Here is a 21188-nt window from a genome sequence, read left to right as displayed (position 1 = left end):
GTTTCCTACCATTCCATATCATCTAATCCTCACCAAGCAGAGTGGATGAATATATGAACAACTAAAGAAAGAATGTTTAATTGATCAAAAGCATCAATTAAAAGTATCAATTCACTGTATCCATAAAATGGAAAACTTAGGTACTTCATCATAATGGAACTACATAGGAGCATTTAGTTCATAGCAAGAGTGATTTTCCATAACTGAATGTAACCCATTTCCTCCCCTATTTTCTAGACACTTTTTAAAAACACAATTTCTGAACATCTCCAAAACACTATTAGAATCCAACTATCACATTTGTTTGCTTCATTTGTTTTTCGGGCATCAAACGCAACATGGGAAAACATTACAGCTGATTCCAAAACTGCAGTACTGTTAGAAGAGGAATACTATTTATTTGTTTGTTTGTTTGTTTATAACATTTCTTGGCTGTCTTTCAGGGAAGAAGCCCTCCCAAGGCAGCTTACAACAGTAAAATACATAAAAACAGTTAAAATATCAAAAGCGATAAAAACATAAAAACAATAAAAATAACAAAAAGCCAACAATAAAACCAGCAACAACAATAATGGCAGTAATAGCAACTGTAGCAGTCATATCCAGAGGCGGCCACAGTAAAATAATGTTTTTAAGGCCTTCTTAAAAGCCTGCAATGATGGAGCATGGCGGACAAGCTTCCCATTTGCCAGAAGAAAGGTGCTCAGTGTTTATCAAAGGTGTTTCCTTTTTAGTCTCCGTTAATGTTGACAAGAGACACTAAGGGTGCATGTTTAGACAGAAAAAAGTCCCACAACGCCCAGTATTCCCCAGAAAGCTGGGAGCCATAGGATGTTTTTTTCTGTCTAAATGTGCATAAGATTGCACCCTAAGAATACTAGTTCCTGCAAATGCCCCCACTGAAATGCCTGGGATCTAGGAGTGCAAGAGTAGAACTGGGGCTCCATAGCCTAGCAGGAAGCAATGAGCAAAAGAGCCCAACACAGGAATTTCATGTAAGTCTTAGTACCCAAGGTACTACCCCATTTGGAAATAAAACCTAACTAACAGATTGAAGGATAGGGGTGAGGGAGTTATAGCCACATAGACTCTTCCCTGGGCAAGGCAAACATTCCTGTCTATCTAAACTCCTTATGCTTTCAGAGAGGGACAGCACCCATGGAGTTAATGTTCTGTTCTGGAGGGAGGCAGCAACCTTCATAATACCCCCCTGCAGGAGATGTTTTCTATTTCCACCAGTCTCACTGCTTTCCTCCTTCTGCTTCCTTTCCCTCCTTGGGATAGGAGGCTTGGATCTCCTGCACTTCTTCCAGACTTTCTTGCTTTGTCATCCAAGCCACAGCCCTAGTAGGGTGAGATCTCCACAGTCCAGCTGTACCCACAAGCTTGAGGTCAATGAGCTGTTTTAGCTCTCCAGCCTGCTGAGCATAGTCTTGGGCATGTGTGCCATGACAAAGGTAAGGCAAAAGAGTTAAGCATGGCATTCAAGCAGTCATCCACAACAGCCTTCCCTCAACCTGGCACCCTCCAGATGTGCCTGGACTACAACTCCCATCAGCTCCAGCCAGCAAGGAATGGTGGGAGTTATGGTCCAAACACACGTGGAGGGCTCTAGGCTCTCGTTCATCTCACTGGGACATGCGCAGGAGACATTCCTAGTGGACTGTGCCAGCATGGCTTACACCAGGGATGCAGAACAAAGGGGGGGGTCTCACATTGCCCCCACCAGGATCTTTGTGGCCACACCAACTGGCATCATTGTCCAGACCCCGCTCAGGGGTCTCCGAGAAAGGGACTCAGCTGATGCTGGGAGAAGCCTCTTCCTCCATGCGCCTCTCGCCATCCCCACTGGGAGCAGTGAGAGGCACACAGAGAAAAACTAGTCTGATGCTGGGAGGAGCAGGTTTGTACAGTGCATATCATCCCAGCAGGGGAGGCGCATACCTTGGGCAGCTACTCAACCGGCACTCACCATGCTGCTGTTCTGTTAGGACATTTAGTGCATGACGCGAAGGACAAGATGGCACCCTTCCGCCATTCCACATAGAGAAGCTGATTGGACTGCCATTTGATTCTTACTTCTACACTGGTGATGGGCTATGATCCTCCACCATACCTGTGGGCAGAAGGCCAGCTTAGGACATGCAGGACAAGCCCTGTGGCACATGTTCTTTTGTCCTCCAACAGAAGAAAATGGCCAAGGGGGCTCAGGAGGAACAGCTGGGGGCTGCTAGCCCTCAGCATCTGCCACCTGAGGCAGTTGCCTCTTTCTGCTTAATGGTAGGGCCAGTGATGGGATTCACTGTGGTTCTTGCTAGGAGTATGGTTTCGGTACCCATACAGCAGGTGATAGTTTCATCACTTTGCCCTAGTGAACCAATTTATCGGTTCCAAAATGTTTGGTTCATGAGGCTAGTAAGTCTAATTACCTGGAAAATTCTGAAGTCACACAACTAAATCCTGCACGAGAAATTGTGCATTTTAAAAAGTCGTAAGATATATTAAATTAAAAAGTCATTGCTGTGTGTGTGGGAATGGGAGCAACAGCTTTTAAATTTATCCTGATCTTGAGGCCCTGAGATCTGCTAAACAAAACAAAATAAATGTGGCAAGAAGAACATTCTACCATTGTGTGTATCTGAACAAAACAGTGAAGATTTATCACAGAGTTAGAAGGATTAGCAATAGAGCTTTGCCATGTTATTCAGTATCAGTTATATTAACAGCAGCTTTGTGAGACATCTGTGAAGCAAAGTATCAGTGAAATGCAAATAAATACATGTAAAGAAAGTGATTATTTATAATTATATTGGACTGACAACACAATCCTTTTGCTTCACAATGCTTTCACCTGTTTAGACATATTCATTATTAATCCCATTTTATGGACTGGGAAATGAGGCAAAGACAACTAGATTGGACCACCAGATTCCATGCATAAAAAGGGATTTGAACTTCTGGTACCACACTCTATCACAGGCTCTCCACAACCTTGTGCCCTCCAGATGTGTGTACTGCAATTCCCATCATCCCCAGCCAGCATGACCAAAGGACAAGATGCCTCCCTGCCCCAACATTAGACATACAGAAGCTGACTGGACTGACAGCTGAGTCTTACTTCCAACAACAATTGCAGGACAGCATTCTCCACTAGCTTCAGGGGTACAGGCCAGACTGTGTAGCACACAGCTCCATCCGCTAACACTTTGCCATGGCACTGTGCCCTCACCCTGCATCTGTCACCAGAGGCAGCTGCTGCACTCTGCCTAATGGCAGGGCTGGCCCTGAATCCAACCCATCAGGAGGGCACAAGGTTGGGGAAGGCTGCTGTACGCAATGGGCCATTACGTTCTCAGAAATTACAATACAATTGTATATTTTTATATCTAAGGATATCCAAAGGGATACCTCCTAACTATTTAATTAAGACAGCTGAAGGATGTTTTCTTGATGCAGACTCTAATTCTACTCAGCCATAAGTGCACCTTCTTGGGAACAGAGGAAGCTGCCTTGTACCAGGTAACATGATTTATCTATCTAGTCCAATATTGTCTCCTCTGACTAGCAGCACCTGTCCAGGATCTCAGCTGAAGCCTCCTACCTTAAAAAAACAAAACTCAGTTTTAACCTTGGTATCTGGGAGGCGCCAACTGGGGCATGTTTTAGGTGACAGTTAAAGACCTACCTTTTTGCTCTGGCCTTCCCTGACTGATTGCGCTGCCTGGTTTGATTGTTAGCTCTCTGGATTTAATTTCTTTAATTGAGGGTGCATATGTTTTGGCTCTAACTGCTTTTAACTGAGGCTTTTGTATTTTGTTTTTAAATGTTTTAGCTGTGGTTTATTTATATCTTATTTATTTCATTTCATTTCTATACCACCCAACAGCCGAAGCTCTCTGGGCGGGTCACAAAAATTTAAACCAAAAAGCACAGCATAAAACAATCTAAAATATGAAAGTTTAAAACCACAATATAACAGTACAACCAGAATAAAACCTAGCAGCAATGCAGAGATTTAAAATGCAGATTTAAAACACCAGAGCTAAAAGACAAGGAAGCCAAAATGCTAAAATACTGGAAGAATAAAAAGGTATTCACCTGGTGCTAGGAGGAGTACAACATAGGTGTCAGGTGGACCTCTCTAGGGAGCTCAAGCTCATTCCATAGCCAGGCTGCCACAGCAGAAAAGGCCCTCCTCCTGGTAGCTACCTGATTGTTTTGTATTTTAAAATGTTGTGTTGTAAATCGCTTCAAGTCGTCTTTTTACATATAGTGAACTGGTGTATAAATTGATTAAACAAACCAACAAACAAACCTGTATGCAAAGAGTGGGCCCTACTACTGAGCTGTGGCCCCTCCCCTAATGGTCTCTTCGGCAATGTGGCAAAGATGCCTTCCTTATTCCCAAAGAAACAATGGTGGTGATGTTCCCCCTTCTTGCTATCAGAAGATGAATTGTGGACTATTTCCTAAGCCATGGTAGAAAAGCCCACTCAGTTTAACTACAGTGGGACAGACATGTCTGAAGGTGGTATTCACATTTGGCAGCAGAGCCAGCTCGACCATGAGGCCAGGTGAGTCAATAAACTTGGGCTTCAGATTTGGGGGCAGATCCTTGGAGTCCTGCACACCCCAATCTCCCAGCTATCCCCACTTCTGCCTCAGCTGCTGCCTCCCTTGTCTACTGTATTCAAAGCTGAGACTGCATAGTGCTTCCCCATCTCCTTTTGCCTTGGAGGAGAGGAGGAGGTGGATGTCAGGGTGGAAACAGAGCCGATAGAACCCCAGAGCAGTTCTGATTCTGAGGAGGATCAGCAATCCGTGGGAGAGGAGCCAGCTCATCCCTCACAGGCCCAGCAGCTGGCAGAGATTCCTCCTATTGGCATTCCTGAGATAGTGACCCTGGCAGTGAGAAAGTGCAGGAGGGGGGCTTGCTAGACGCTCGACGCAGACGCAGGGAGCGATGAGCGATGGAGGGTGCGGAAAGGAGGTGTAGTACCCATTTGGTGTGCAAGCAACGGCCGCGTCCCGTGGACCCAAGGGAAAGAGGGAGGATCTCTCTCTAGCCCATAAGTTCAGGGTCTTCAAGTGATTCTCCTTCGAACGGGGACCAACTGCCTACCCAGAGCATAGGCTACTCTGCTGTTCATTGCTTAGTCGCTGGTGATTAGCATCTGAAAGAGTCATTAAGTTGTAAAAGGATTAAAGCCTTGAAAAGAATCCTTTCATCTGTGTCTTGAGTTGGCTATTGGAGTGTACTGAAAGTAGGGATGGACAAAAGTCCCTTACCTCATCCCGCAGCTTGCTTCGCGGTGGGGGGGAGGTGCTCCGTCCCTCCCCCTGAAATTCTGGGCGGGGGGGAGGCGCCCCGTCCCTCCGGCCACGAATCCTCTTGGCCGGCCGGGTCGCAAATGGCGGTGGCCGTAGCCGCTGCCATTTGCGTCCCTGCAATCAGCCGTGATAGGCTACGTAAATCCTTACGTAGCCTATCATGGCTGACTTTGGGGAGGAAAAAAGAAAGCACGTATGGAAATGGCGGCGCCCATGGGCGCCGCCATTTGCGTTCCTTATTTGGGCACGTGTAGTCTACATAAAGGGACTGCGGTGGCTTAGTGGTTAAGATGCTGAACTGCAGACTGGAAGGTCGGCAGTTCAGCAGTTCGAGACCCGAGTGCTGCGTGACGGAGTGAGCTCCCGTCTTCAGTCCCAGCTTCTGCCAACCTAGCAGTTCGAAAGCAAGAAATTGCAAGTAGATAAATAGGTACCGCTTCGGCGGGAAAGGTAACAGCGTTCCGTGCACCTCGGTGTTCAGTCATGCCGGCCACATGACCACGGAAGCGTCTTCGGACAGCGCTGGCTCTTCGGCTTAGAAACGGGGATGAGCACCGCACCCTAGAGTCGGACACGACTGGTTGGGGACACCTTTACTTTTTTTAGTCTACATAAACATTTGCGTAGACTACGGCGAAAATAAGGGCAACGCAAATAGCGTTGCCCTTATTTTCGCAGTAGTCTACATAAATGTTTACGTAGACTACATGTGCCCAAATAAGGAACACAAATGGCAGCACCCATGGGTGCCGCCATTTGCGTACGCGCTTTTTTCTTTTCCCCAAAGTCAGCCGTGATAGGCTACGTAAGGATTTACGTAGCCTACCACGGTGTTTTTTGAAAATCTAGCTGTGATAGTCTACGTAAATCTTTACGTAGCCTATTACGTTTGTTGTTTTGTTTTGTTTTTTACTTGGAAATGGCGGCGGCGGCAGCCGGTTGGAAGACCAGCTGCCGCGCCGCCGCCGGGAGCCGCCAGTGCCAGGGACATTCGGCAAAGGTAAGTCCCATTCCGGGGGGGGGGGCGGACCATTTCTCCACCAATTTCGGGGGAGCGAATGCGTTGGCATTCGGCCTCCCAGAGATTCGTGGAGAAATTCTCCGACATCCCTAAGGGCGCTCTTGACAGTGGGGTGGAGGTACAGTAGTGGGAAATAAGAGGATAAAAGAAAGGAAATTCTAGGAAGCTCCAGCGCTGGCTGTAGTATCTGCTGGCTGGCTGGCTGGCTCCCTTCCTCCTCCCACATGGTAAGGGGGTGCCAGCTTAGCCTGGCAGGGGTGGTGGTGGAATGACAAAAGGCACAGCTTGCCTACCTGGGGTCCCCCCCAGCATTAGGAGAGAAAAAGATGTTTGCAGCAAAACCAGAAGCTGTGTGTGCAAAGGGAGCATCCAAGATGGGAGGCAGAGAGGGGAAAATGTATTTCAAGGGGAAAACTGGTGGAGAGCTGTGTAAAAGAAAAAGATCCTGTATCGGTTCAAACTTTGGTAAAAATCCACAGGAGAAGAAAATTATTGGGGAGGGGGGACCCAACTCCCAGTCCCACTCATACTTTGTTTAGTTAGTTAGTTATACATTTATATACTACTCCACATCTAAACAGATTCTGGAGCGATTAACAATAAAAACAAAAGGAATAAAACACAATATTAACAGTTATGTGATTTCTCTCTCCTCCCCTCCGCGCACCCCCCCCCCAATCTTCAACACTTGCTCTCTCTTCTTGAGAATAAACTCCCATTTCTGGACTAGCTAGGGACTCCAGGAAATGTTGAAAAGGGGGAGGACATTGACAAACCTTAAAAGTGAGAGGATGACATTGCCAAGTGGGAGATATTGTCCCCCACCCCCACCCCCACCCCCACCCCCACCCCACCCCACCCCACCGCTTTGGTGCACCTACTTCATTCACATTTTTTCCCTTTGGGGTGCTTCTGAATTGCGCTAACAGGTCCCTTCTTTCTCTCACTATTATTTCTCCCCCAGTCCTTCCCAAGTGTGTGCAAATTAGCCTATATGCTCCCTTTAACAGCTGAAACATGCCAGGAAATTGACCAGGCAAGACTATATATAGCAGACAGACATGCCAGATGGCCTGCACCACCTTTGGATGTCACAGTAAGCCACATTGACATTACCATGGCATATAAACCACTGTGGTTTAGCGTGATGTACAAACCCTTTCACTATATCTCACATCTTAACCACAAGGTTTTTGTGAAGATAGAAGGGGGTTGAGGGAATGACATGTCTGGCACTTGGAATCCTTGAAGGGGAGGGACACAAATTTGAACATAAGTCCTTGAAGGGAAAGGGGGGTAAAAATTTGAACATAAAGGCCTTACTTTTGTACACCAATTGTACCTGTTCAAGGAACCATATGTGCCTGCCCGGACCTTAAGATCTTCCTCAGCAGCCCTTCTCTGTGAGCCCCTGCCAAAGGAAGTGAGGCGGGTGGCTACTAGGAGGAGGGCCTTTTCTGCAGTGGCAACCTGGCTGTGGAATGAGCTCCCTAGTGAGGTTTGCCTGGCACCTACATTGTATTCCTTCCGGTGACAGGTGAAGACCTTTTTACTTTCCCAGGCATTTTAGCATTCTAGACTTTTAGCTTTGCTGTTTTAAATCTGTATTTTAAATTCCTGCACTGCTGCTAGGTTTTATTGTGGTTGTATTGTTATATTATGGTTTTAATATTCTATATATTTTAAATTGTTTTATTGTGTGCCATTTGGTTTTAATTTTTGTGAACCGCCCAGAGAGCTGTGGCTATTGGGCAGTATAGAAATTAATTAAATAAATAAATACCAGCCTGCTTGCAAAGGGAAGGGAGAATCTGCTCTTTGAAGTGTGCCTCATCTTCCTAATATTGGTTCCTATACAACCCTGAGAAAAGTCAGCCAATTGCAGGAAAGGAGGATCTAAGAGATATCTGGGGAGCCAGCCCTACCCAAGGCTCACTGGTGTTATGTGATTGGCTTAAAATTGCCTCACAGCTGCTGGCAACCTCACCTGAAAGCTTTGATAATTCTCTGAGAGGAGGGACCCAATAGTGAAACTAATAATTTGGCCCTCCCTGTACTGAGAAGACTGGAGCCAGGGAGCCTTGTCATGTGAGTCTCTAGACTGCAGACCCTCCCCCTTGCCCTGACAGGATCAGAGAGGCCTGAATGAAACCAGCCTGAAACTAGGCATTCAGACGTAGAAGAGAAGCAGTGGGACTGGACCACCAAAAGAGAATGAGTCAGTGACTTAACCTAGGTTACACAGAAATATTTCACCTATAAATTTAATGCAATTAAATAGTTAAATGTTTTCTTTTTCTTCCTTTGTGTGGGCAGAGGAGTCCCATTTGGCCCTATGAAGGAGCCTCCACTGACTGGCTGCCAGTCTGGTCTACATTTCTGTGCATATAACCACTCTTTCATATTTCTTGAAATATTATTTAAAGATGGGACAGCATTAAAAATGGAATATAATTGCAGTGATATTTACTACATATTCTGACCTGTAGTAAATAATGTTGTGCTATTTTTGCCAACAAATCCACAAATGGAAGTGAAAAGCTAATCAGTTTCTAGCAGCACAAAGACACAAGGATTTTAGTGGGTACTATCGCAACATGAGTCAGCAGTGTGAGTCAGCAGCCTGAAGCTATTGCAAAAAAGCCATCTTAGGTATCAAAAAATCAGGAAATTAGAAATGGTGAACTATCCCCTGCTCAAAAGCGATCTTGGATTTTTGTAAGCAATCTTTACAAGTTCTTGGAAACTCTAGAAGGGTTTTGAAAAAATACTTGCAAAAACCAAGACGGCATATTTTTAGACACACACCTTCACAGGCCAAGAACAACCACCCCACTAAAACTTGCCATTGCAAAGGGGGTGGGGAGGGTACCTGGTGGTATGAAAGAGCCTGGCTTAGTACCAGAATCAAGGTCTGGGCAGAGAAAACATGATCCTGGTAGAAGGTAGATCTGGATTTACTGGTAGATCAGCAACTGTTTCAGACTCCCAGTTGTCTAACATTAGCAACAAGTAAAGTCTCTCCATTCCCTAAATTATGTTGCTGAAAAAGAAACCTTGGGGGGAAACTAGGAGTGGATTTATAGGTGGAAGGACTTGGGGGCTTCTTTCTGGGATTGATCATGAATTTCTGGGTGGAGCATGAGCTCAGAGGCACCCTCTTCCTTAATTCTTAGCGTGTGTCCATCTATCTGACCATTTTGCACCTGGCTCCAGTTGTTAGTCTGCACTGCAGGGTGATCCTGTGAACCTGAAGTCTGCCCACCCCTTATTTAAAGATCAGGAGTGATGATCTTGTCTACCTGTATGATAGCGAGCCAGACTCCCTCTTCACAAGGGGTAAGGGGTCTTCTTCCCTTGTAAAGAGGAAAGGAAGAGGAGCAGGAGGCATTTGTGACTGATCTTGAGGGTCAGTCCTGACACGGATTTGGATCAATACAAATTCAGTCATTCCCCCCCCCCAGACAGGGTGCTGCATTTCAAGCCTCCTCACCCACCCTGCCAATTTTAGTATTTGTCCCATCCCTGCAGCAGATAAAGAATTGGATTACATAAGCAGCAGAATCATATGCCTAACCCAAATCCAGTGTGTGCGCCAAGGACTTGCACTAGTATATTCAAGCCTTCCACAATTTTCTCTTCTGACTGGAGCTTCTAGAGCATTTCTATATGAGGCTTTTATTGCACGCTCATGATTGGTCACTCACGGAAGTTTGTGGGTCCTTTACATGATGCCATCAAACTCCAGGGTCTCTCCCATGGTTTAGGACCTTTATCCTGCTTTTAAAAAGATCTAAGATAATGTAAATCTGCTTTAATGGGTGTGCTTGCACAGTTCTGCTATAACTACAGCACCATGAGGTAAATATAGGGTGGGTCCATATGATAAGTTGCTCCATCATGGAAGAAGGGAAGATACTCTGGGACAGTCTCCCCCTCCCCTCCTACTCTGCCTAAGCTACCTTGCAGGGTTGTTCTGTGATGGAAGGATTAGAAGAACAGCAGGATATAAACATGTAATGTGGAGTTACATATTCTGGGTAGTCCTCTCTGACTGGGTAAATTGGGATGCCTTCTCTGCTACCTCAGTGGACTCAGCAGGATAAGGAGTAAAAGAAAATAGCATAGCAAATTCTGACAAAGCATCCGCCCCCTCCCTGTTCCACCCAATTCCTAGACCAAGCAGAAAGAGGCAGCAAATTCTGAGCAGGTGGCAAAGAGGCTGTGGAGAACTTGCAGAGAAAGACAGCTCTGTACAGTTCTGAAATACCTTAAAGTCAGGCAGAGCAAGCCTAAGTGGAGTTCAGAAGAAGCGAAGCAGCCAATCTACCACTCAGTTCTAAGCCCTGATGAGTTGTATTGGCGAGGGAAGGAGGTGTGTGTGGGTTTGTTTGTTTTTTTCAGACTAGAGTAGGCTAAATTTAAGAACATAGATAGAAAAGCCCTGCTGGATCAGACGAAGGGTCCATCTTGTCCAGCATTCTGTTCACACAGTGGCCAAACAGCTGCCCACAGGAAACACACAAGCAGGACACGAATGCAACAGCACCCTCCACCCATGTTCCCCAGCAACTGGTGTACAGAAGCATAGTGCCTTGGATACTATAGTTAGCATATACAAATCAGGACCAGTAGCCATTGATAGCTTTCTCCTCCATGAATTTGTCTAATGCCCTTTTAATCCAGGATTGGGTTCCAAGGAAATTTTAACCCCTTTGAAATCCAGGGAAATCCAGGATTGGATTCCTCTTGGGAAACGGAGTAGCTATGGATCCAGTGGATTCAAAGCTGGCTCTTCCCTGCCCCAGCTATGCACCATTTTAGGACCTTAGGCCAGCTACTGCTGGTGAGAGCACCACCAACACTAACTTTCTGCCCACGAGCTTCTGGCAGGCACAGAAGGGCTCCTCTGTCAAATCCTAACCTCCTCCAACAAACAACACTATGTTGCTATGATTGCGCTGTTACTTGTATTTTGCAACATGAACTTTCCAAACACCACGTTTATTTCGTCAGATGCATAAAATGCTCAGTGGGTATATAAACAAATATTGGTTCTGGGCATAGTGAAGAAACCACACATTATCAAGATGAGACCTAAAGGTAATGGAAATATTGGTGCGTTGTTGTTTTCAATACTGGAATCAGGAGTGCACTGCTACTTGTACTTAACACTTTAGTGCTTTGGAATATTCAAAGTGTCTCACATACATTATCCCAGTCATTTTTAAAGCAACCCAAACTCAGTATTATTATTCCCGTACTGCAGACAGGGGGAAAAGAGGGCTGGGTCTGAAAGAAAGTAGCTTCCCTTAGGTAACCTAAGGCCAGTGCACTCATAATACTATGCTAGACATCCTAAAATTAATCTTGCTCATTTGGGGTTTAATCAAGCCAATGGTGTCAATGGATGTTGACAGGCTTCTTGGTACCATGCACTCTTCCTGGCATGTATCCATACGACTTACTGGATGAAGGTACTGTCCTGTTTGGTCTCTGTAAATGGCAAAGGGCTGACAGGTGCTAGCGCGTGATGTTGGATGATGTGCAGATGAATGTTATTAACTTGAGTAAAACTATTGCCAGGTAAGATAGAACGATAAAGCTGGCATGGTGGTTTGTTACAAGACTTGATGCGTGAATCTGTATCATAGGAATGTCTGCTGTTTGGCAGTGGGTTTCTGGAATTTGTCATCATTTGCATTTGCTTCCATGCAGTGGTCAAAATGAAGCCATACAGAGTATCGTAAGGGAAACACTACAGTAAGTGGAGGATGCCCAGGTATGACAAGCTTGATGTGACCTTTGAAAAAGCTCTTGAATAAAATGGATTTGTTACAGTGGGTTAAAAAAAAAGTAAGAAATTATACTTTTGAAGGGGTTTGAGGTCTTTCCAACTCTTCCATAAAAAAAAAACACAGGGTCCTGATTCTGTAGCAACACTGAAGACAATGACATTATTAATAGTATTATTTAACTTTATCAGGAAGACCAAAAAAAACAAACCCCCAAACACTTTTTAACCTAAGCCACAAAACTAGTGGATTAAAAACAATTTAACAGCACAATTTGCATGCGTGTTTAGATATGAGCCCCATTAAGCTCAATGAGGCCTACTCACAGGTAAATGCATACAGGAGTGCAACTCTAGTCTCAGAGTACAGGATTTCAGTTAGAGACAATAAAACTCAAATTTATGAATTCACTGAATACTCTTAGTTGTTGTTTTAAACCAGACTTTTCATATGTGCCCCCCCATAAGCATTTGAGCCTCTTTATTTGTGCTGTGTGTCAATTCTGTTTATGCACTACAGAACAAAGAACCCCTTTTAAAAACATTGTAATTGAAAAGGAAGAAATCACTTTCATCCAATTGTTAAGGAAAACATAATGACCAATGTACGGACTGAAACATGGTAGATCATGGGAGAGCCCATATATAATTATCATTATGAGAGTGTGTATATAGTTATAACGGTACTTACTGCACACCTATACCCACTTACTGGGAGTAAGCTCCATTGAACTCAGTGGGACTTAGTTCTGAGTAGACATGTATAGGATTGCACTATTAATTTACTTATACTTTACGTATATCTGATCCAAATGACATCCGTTTCTCAGGAAAACCTTTCACTGGCTCTTTACTTAGAAATGAGATGACTGTCTGCCAGTCATTCATAAGAGTCTAAATCGTCTTGTTTATTATAGTAATTTTATTAAAACCCAGCGTTAGTACAACCTTCGTCCTGAGGCAAGTTTTTAAGTAGCGTCACAGCCTATTTTCTGGACGGGTTCAAGCCACACGAGGGGTGCAATCCTATACATTTCTGCCGGAGAGAAAACGTCCTTGAACTGGGTAGCAATTACTTCTGAGCAAACACACACAGAAGCATGGGCTACTAGTTCTCCTGCAAAGGCAAGGGCTTGGAAAGCACTTTGCACAGCCTAGGCGCTGCTGAAATAACACCTACTGCAGCAGGGCGCATCCTCACACATCTCCTCCGCCACCATTTTTAGGGGCTCGGACACCTTTTCCCTGCCTTCACGCGAACTTATTTGGCCGCCTGCATTCGCTGGCTGCGCTCTCTTCGCACGCGTTGGTCCAGACCCAGAACATTGCCTTTAAAAGGGGGGAGGAGACGAAGAGCCGCTCGCTCCGCTACCTCGAGGAGGCCGATTCAAGCCTATTGTGTGCGAGAGCGGCGGAGGCGGCATCCCCCGCCCCGCCCCCTTCCCCATTTCAGCCTGGACCAAACCATCCCGAGCCAAGGGGGCCGAGCGCGCCGAGGGGAAGGCAGGAACGCCGAATCCTCACGGCCGAGCGGCGCTCTGCCAAGGCTTCGAGGCCGAGGCGCGTGCGGGGCTTCTCGCAGCCTCCGGGGCGACCCCGGAAGGCCGTCGGTGGCGACGAGGCGGCCGCCTTCCTGCGACTCCCCTCTGCGTTGGCCAGCCAGTGGGAGAGACGGAGCTCGGCGCCGCTAGCAGCTGTGGCAGCGGCGGCGGCGGCGGCGACACGGTCGTGGGAGTTTCATTCAATGCGCGCGGGGAGCCCCGCCGCGCGCGTGCAGCCGGGACGGCGTAGCGAGCCGAGCGGCGGCGGCGCCGGCCCCTCTTCGCCGCCTGAGGCTGGCTGGCCGGCCCTCCCCTGTCGCGCCCCTGGGCAAGCCGGCGTCTGCGCGCGCGGGGCTTGGCGGGTCCCTCGGAGGAGGAGACCGACGCGGGGCAGGTAAGGCTGCTGAGAGGGGAGCCGCCTCGCGTCTCCGGGCGGGTGGCCGTGGCGGAAGGGCGCGCGCGGACCTGGGGGCGGGGGCGCGGGTCTGTCGCGCTCCGTGTCTGGAGCATCTGCTACAGCTCCGACTCAGCTCCCCCCTCCCCCTTGCGACCTCTGATTGGCGCGTCTGCTTTGTAGCAACAGCCATAAGCACGGGCGTCCAGGCAAGCGCCGCCGCCGCCACTCCACCGCCGAGTCTGTGGAAGGCTCCCCTTTGGGGAGGGAGCGGGAGCCGGGGGGCGTGTATTGTGCATGCGCCAGCCACCACCACCTGGACCGTGCCCCCTCCTCATAAGGAAGAGCGGGGCGGGGGGTTGTTTTGTTAGCTCTTCTAAGCGCTGCGGGAGGGAGGCACTTGGATAGCTGTAGAAGCGGGAGGGGGAAGTTCCCCTTGGGCTTGCTGGGGAGACGGAAAACTGGGTTTATACTGCAGGGACGAGGAGGAGGAGGAGGAGGGGTCGTCTGTGTGTGTGTGTGTGTGTGTGTGTCTGTGTACACACAGACACACACCCCTATGAGCGTGCACGCACAGACGCACACACAAGATGTGCCCCCTCTATAGACAATTTCAAGAGGGGTAGCCATGTTAGTCTGTTGCAGCAAAGGCAACAAAGAGTCTTGTGGCACCTTAAAGACTGACACATTTATTCCAGCGTAAGCTTTCGTGGACGCTGTCCGCTTCATTCGAGGCGTGATGTGTTAACCTGAAATCTGCCAATTTGAGGTTAACGCTTCCTGTGTCTGATGAAGCAGACAGTGTCCACGGAAGCTTATGCCAGAATAAATGTGTCAGTCTGTAAGGTGCTGCAAGACTCTTTGTTATATCTATATAGGGAGAGTATCTTGTTTCCTCCCAGACCTTTAGAGGTGGGAGAATTTCTGGGAGAAAAGAAAGCAACAAGACACCCAGGAGGACAATCATAGAATAGTAGGGTTGGAAGGTGCCTATAAGACCATCGAGTCCAACCCTCTGCTCAGTGTAGGAATCTAAGTCAAAGCATCTTGTAGAGATGTACATCTGTCCTTTGTAGAGGTTGCTGTTTGTTCTGCATGTGAAGCTGAAGAACATATATTGGGATCCTGATGTCTACTTCAAAGCTGTTGCTGCTAGAAACTTCGCATCCTGAAGATGCAGTGCTTACTGAGGAACTACTGAGTTTGGGGTGAAGACAGGTGCACAGATATTCTAGTTGTGGCAGAAGTGCTTTGAACACATATTGTCTCACTTGAAAACAAATAGTGACAGTGTGTTGGAAGCAATAGTACCACGATTTAAGATGTTGATCTGTCTTCAGCTCCAGTGCGGGTTACTTTGGAATACATATGTATAGGAACAAGCTGTATTGCCACTTTGAGGTGTGTGCGTGTGGAGTTCTCCTTTTTCATTGTGCAGGGCGACCCTTATTTGTGTTTACTTAGAAGAAAGTCCCACAGCGATCAGTGGTGCTTAATCTCTTGTAAGTATGTTTATGATTGCAGCTTTAATGTCCTTGGTTCAATAGCCCTTAGAAGTATTTTAGGCTATATATTTACCTAGAAATAAGTCCTGTTGGACACACCGAGACTTGCTTCCAAGTGAACATAAATAGGATGATGTTGTCAGAATACAACTGCATTTTCATGGTTAATGTGCACCTGTTATGGAACTGGAATAGCAGTTGCAACTTTATAAAACTAGGTTAAGGTAGTATAGTGGAATTCTAGTGTTGGCATGGATCTAGAAGAGGATCTAAGTCCAAATTCCTGAGAGAGGCTCTCCTGTACTGAAAATATCCACCACTGATGCCTGCCTGACTTCTTGAATCCTTGTAGTTTTATCTTCTTGTTGCAAGTCCTTGTAATGTCAGTATTGCTGGATCTTCTCTGTCCCATCCCAGAGCGGGTATAGCATGGTGATCAAGAGTGTAATTTATAATCTGGGGAGTTCCTAGTTCAAATTTCAGATCAGTCTGAAGGTTACTAAAAATACTTTCTCTTGTCTTCAGTCTTCCATCTATAATATGGGGGTGAGAATAATGGCTTACCTCTCATGGTTATTATAATGACTTCTGCCCCCCACAATACTTTGGTTGGCAAAGTGGTTAAATCAGGCTAGATGACAGTACTGTCAGGTCAATTCACAGCTAGTTGGAAAACTGTAGTCAGAGAATGCTCATCAGTGGTTCCTAATCAAATCCGATGGAGGTTTTGAGTGGGGTGCCACATGGCTCTGTCTTAGGCCTGGTACTCTTCAACATTTTTTCAGTGACTTAGATGATGGGTTGGATGGGATCTTAATCAAATTTTGCAGATGATACAAAATTGGAAGACAGGCAAGACCTCAGAAGACAAGAATAATATTCAAAATCACCTTGATGAAATGGAAAACCAGGTCAAATTAGCAAATGAAACTCAGTGGAGACAATACAAAGTTCTGCATGTATGCTTAAATAGCACAGGTATAGGATGGGGAACACTTGGCTTGGCAGTAGCACACATGGAAAAAATCTCAGGATTGTAGTCGATCACAAGCTGAACATGAGTCAGTGGTGTGATGAAGCTGCAAAAAAGACAAATGCGATTTTAGACTCCATTAATAGAACCATGATTTCCAAGCCATTAATAGAACTATAATTTCCAAGCCATAATTTCACTTTATTCTGCACTCATCATACATCACCTGGAGTACTGTGTCCAGTTCTGGGAACCACACTATACAAAGGATGTACACAATTTGGAAAGTATTCAGAGGAGGGCAACAATGTTGGTCAACAGTATGGAAAACAAGTGCTATGAAGAAGGATAGAAGCAAGTGGGTATGTTTAGCCTGAAAAAGATCAAATGGGGGAGAGAGGAATGGGACATGATAGCACTCCTCAAAATCCTGAATGATGCCACATAAAAGAGGGCACAAGCTTATTCTCTGTTGCCCCAGAGGGCAGAATGAGATCGAATTGGCTTAAGTTACAGAAGGTTAAATTTCAGTTGAACATTAAGACAAACGTTTTCATGAGAAGAGCTGTTCAACAATGGAGCCAGTTACCTAGGTGGCTGGTGGGCTTTCCCTTACTGGAGGACTTCAAGCAGAGGTTGGACAGCCATCTGTTCAGAGGCACTCTAGCTTTGGATTTCCTGCTTCAAGCACTGCGAAGTGGTTCGTCTGGGGAACCTCTTTCAATCCAAGAGTCAAATTCAGTTTCGGAGAAGCTCTCAGGGGCCTCAGTCCAGTAGTGGGCTGGGCCAAAGGCAAAAGGGTGGAACCAAAAATACAAAAAAATGCCAGCATGGTGTAGGTTAAAGCTCTTAATTGCCAGTAGCTACATCTTATGACAGGATTTCAACCTGTTAGAATGGGGGTGGGGGGCAGAATGGCATAATGGTCTAGATGGTGGACAAGGATCCCTCCAACTCTTATGATTCTGTAAAATATTTAGGAAAAGCTGTAAGTATTAATACTACTTGGATATTAACAGCTGTCATGGAGAGGCTATGAAAAATTTTTTTTGTTTGATGGCACTCCATATAGTAGGCTTAAAACTTGTTAATTGTGTGTGCCAGCCCAAACATGCAGTCTTCTTAAAATTCTGTTCTGAGGGATTATGGTGGCTGGGGTGGGGTGGGGTGGGGGGATTTTCAATGTTTCCTCAATGAGAAGGTCAGTAACAAGTGCCCAAGCTTCTCTGACAGACAACTTCTCCACCATTATTGATCTTCCTTTGCAGTGCAGATGTTCGACATGTTATAAGACACACTTTGCATTCACATGGGATGATGGAGGGAGCCAACAGGCATGGTGAGTGCCTCCATGAACGAAGTACATGACGTAAAATATGCACCAGCCTTACCCTACCTGGAACCCTTCAAATGTGTTGGACTGCAGCACATTAGGGGATTTTGGGACATGCAGTTCAATTTATTTATTTATTTATTTATTAAGTTTATTAATCGCCCATCTGGCTGGTCACCCAGCCACTCTGGGCGATGTACAATAATAGAAACAGTTTAAAACAATAAAATTCTACATTAAAAACATCATATTTCTAAAAATGCCCTAACCCACCCCAAATGCCTGCCTGAACAACCACTTTTTTAATGCGTGGCAGAAGCTCATTAAAGAGGGGGCATGGCGGAGTTCCCTAGGGAGGGAGTTCCACAGAGTGGGGCCACCACAGAGAAGGCCCTCTCCCTTGTCCTCACCAGTCTAGCTGTCCTGGCTAATGGGACAGAGAGAAGGCCATCCAAGGCTGATCTTGTTAAGTGGCCTGTCTGATGTTGCTGGAGGTGCTCCTTAAGATAGGCTGGGCTGGAACTATATAGGGTTTTAAAGGTCAAAACCAACACCTTGAATTTGGCCCGGAAAACAACTGGTAACCAGTGCAACTCCTTCAGCACTGGAGTGATGTGATCTCGCTGGCAGCTGCCTTTAATCAGGCGAGCCGCCGTGTTCTGTACCAGCTGCAGCTTCTGAACCATCTTTAAGGGTAACCCCACATAAAGTGCATTACAGTAGTCTAAATGAGAGGAGACCAGGTCATGTACTACCGATGGGAGCAGATAGTTGGGAAGGAAGGGGCGCAGCCGCTGTATCAGATGGAGTTGGTACAGCGCTGTCCGGCTCACAGCTGACACCTGATCCTCCGTGGACAGCTGGGAGTCTAAAATGACACCCAGGCTGCGGACCTGGCCTTTCAAGGGTAGCCGTATCCCATTCAACACCAGGTCAACATCCCCCAGCCTCCTCTTGTCTCCCACCCAAAGTACCTCGGTCTTGTCAGGGTTCAGCTTCAGGACTGAGGTACTTTTGGTGGGAGACAAGAGGAGGTTGGGGGATGTTGACCTGGTGTTGAATGGGGTATGGCTACCCTTGAAAGACCAGGTCTGCAGCCTCAGGGTCATCTTAGATTCCCAGCTGTCCATTGAGGTCCAACACATCTGGAAGACAGATAGACAAAGAATCTTTGGCAATGTACTTGGGTTCTGTGGCAGATGTGGAAGGATTCTCTGACAGGTGAATTGATGCAGAAAAGGGTCCTACCAGGAGATAGAAAGTTTGAAAACCACTGGTGTAATTGAGTTTCCATGCCAGTATTTCATGTGCTGCCTGCTGTATGGATCATCCCCCACACAGACATGTTTTTCACTGTCCTCCACGTTGTTACATTTGGAGTAGCCTTTTTTTTCTAAGAAGTTTTGTGTCAATGGAAGCAAAAATGCCTTGGTGGTTTTTCAAATTTCTCATGGGTACCAAGGGAAATTATATAGTATAAGGCAGAGACCCTGACGTTAATAAGCATTTGACTTCTGGAGGTATTATGAACAGCAAACCTTTCATGAAATTACTGTTGAGTTAGCACAAAGTTGGTCATTCTTCAGAACATACGAAGAGCCATGCTGGATCAGACCAAGGGTCCATTTACTCCAGCATTCTGTTCACACAGTGGCCAACCAGCTGCCCATGGGAAACCCATGAGAGCAAAAGCACACCCCTGCCCATGTTCTCCAGCAACTGGTGTACATAGGCATACTGCCTCTGATACTGGAGGTAGCATTCTTCACCAGGATGGGTTTGTTCTGAGCCTCTTGCATATCCAAAGGAAGTTGTTACTTCATATATTTGGAGTTCTTCTTCACTTAAAATAGGCCTGGTAAGTAACTCTGTAAAGGACCAGTGGACAGCTGTTTAGGGTTTACTGAAGAGAAAATATTTGCAGATGGTTTTTATTTAATTTAAAATATTTGTATTCTGCTGTTATGTTCCACAAGGTGGCTAACAAACCATATATTAAAAATAGCATAAGATTAAAAATATAATATTTAAAAGCTATTACAACCCTGGCCCAGAAAGATTACAAATTTATGACTTAATTTTGGGGCTGTCAAAAGTTCTCATCCTCTTATGAATAACGCGAGGCTCCTTCCTCTAGGCCTGGTGTCTGCTGTGTCCCAAATCTGGTCCACATCTGTCACAACACTACATGAAATTAGGCTTCTGTCAGACTAACTTTTTAGATAGATCCCGAACTGGTCAGATTTCAAAGAGAGGGTTTTTTCTTTAGAGGGAGCACCTAGTGAGGAAAAAATGCCCCCAAATACATAGGAACTGTATTATTTTTATATGTTCTCCTGCTATCTAAATAATTATGTTAGTAGTGCGATGTTAGTCAATTGACTACTGGTTTGACAGCAGAAAAATATAGGCCATGTATCCAAAAATCTCCTTTTGGAGATGGCAGCCAAGCTTTGTTATTGCATCATTGTGCTTCCTGATATGAAGTGCCACCATACTCTGCCACCGCTTGCTTCTTTCGTGTCATTGTCTACAGCCTTAATATATAGCCTTATACTATATATTGTAAAGTTTTAAAGGATATTAAAATGACGAAACAATTGTGGCAATGTAGTAAATAAAAAATGAGAAAAAGTAGACCACTTGGTTGCTAAAGTGATGTGAAGTGTGATCGCAGCAGATCAGTCCATACAACTTGCTCCTTCATTGCAGTCGAAAGGGTTGTGCACTCCTTTTAGTCCAGTACAGTTGCAAGGGCAGAAATTCTTGTTAACACTTCCATGTGGTGTTGCTTATAGAGGATGGAACTGGTCAGCTTGAGGAATCCTCCATTACTGGGAAGCTGACATCTAATGGCCAATGAAGATTAGTCTCTGGTTACAGATGGTGGAGAATGGATGATACCAATGACAAAAGTGCTTGAGGCATCTGAATAAGTTAATGCAAAACCAAATGCCTGTGTTGGTCTTCTAACTGCTTATGATCACCACCACCACATTTAAAAACTAGCTTCCATATAACATGTGTGTGTTTCATATGCACTGTGTATTTTATTTAATTTTTTTTTTTTACTTTGGATTTTCCTGTTGGTCCCAATAATTCTCTTCAGTATCATGCATCTAATTTGTATTTGCATTAGAAGTATTAGTAAATTTCCTTAGAATAATTTATGGTTTAATTTCATTGTTTGATAACAACTGTTATCAAACTTATTTCTTCTCAAACTGGGGAGAGGTAACAAGCGGGGTACTGCAGGGCTCAGTCCTGGGCCAGTGCTCTTCAACATTTTTATTAAT

At 45.7% G+C, this 21188-nt stretch overlaps 1 protein-coding gene across 5 annotated transcripts in view; it reads left to right on the top strand.

Moving 5' to 3' along the window:
• The first annotated feature begins 13633 nt into the window (after positions 1-13633).
• The window catches only part of FAM110B (family with sequence similarity 110 member B), a 110306-nt gene continuing 102751 nt past the window's right edge, over positions 13634-21188 (top strand). For 3 of the 5 annotated variants that reach the window (XM_084848062.1, XM_084848061.1, XM_084848060.1), the window contains exon 1: positions 13813-14081. The gene's annotated coding sequence lies outside the window, so the exon portion shown is untranslated. Of the gene's footprint in view, positions 14082-21188 lie in introns of all 5 variants that reach the window. The other 2 variants (XM_084848058.1, XM_084848059.1) reach the window with 1 other exon arrangement.

The sequence above is a fragment of the Heloderma suspectum genome, chromosome 4 (genome assembly GCF_057233095.1).
Source record: "Heloderma suspectum isolate Gila_16-S chromosome 4, 16-S_ref, whole genome shotgun sequence".
Taxonomy (NCBI): Eukaryota; Metazoa; Chordata; class Lepidosauria; order Squamata; family Helodermatidae; genus Heloderma; species Heloderma suspectum.
This window is presented reverse-complemented; position numbering and strand designations above follow the sequence as displayed.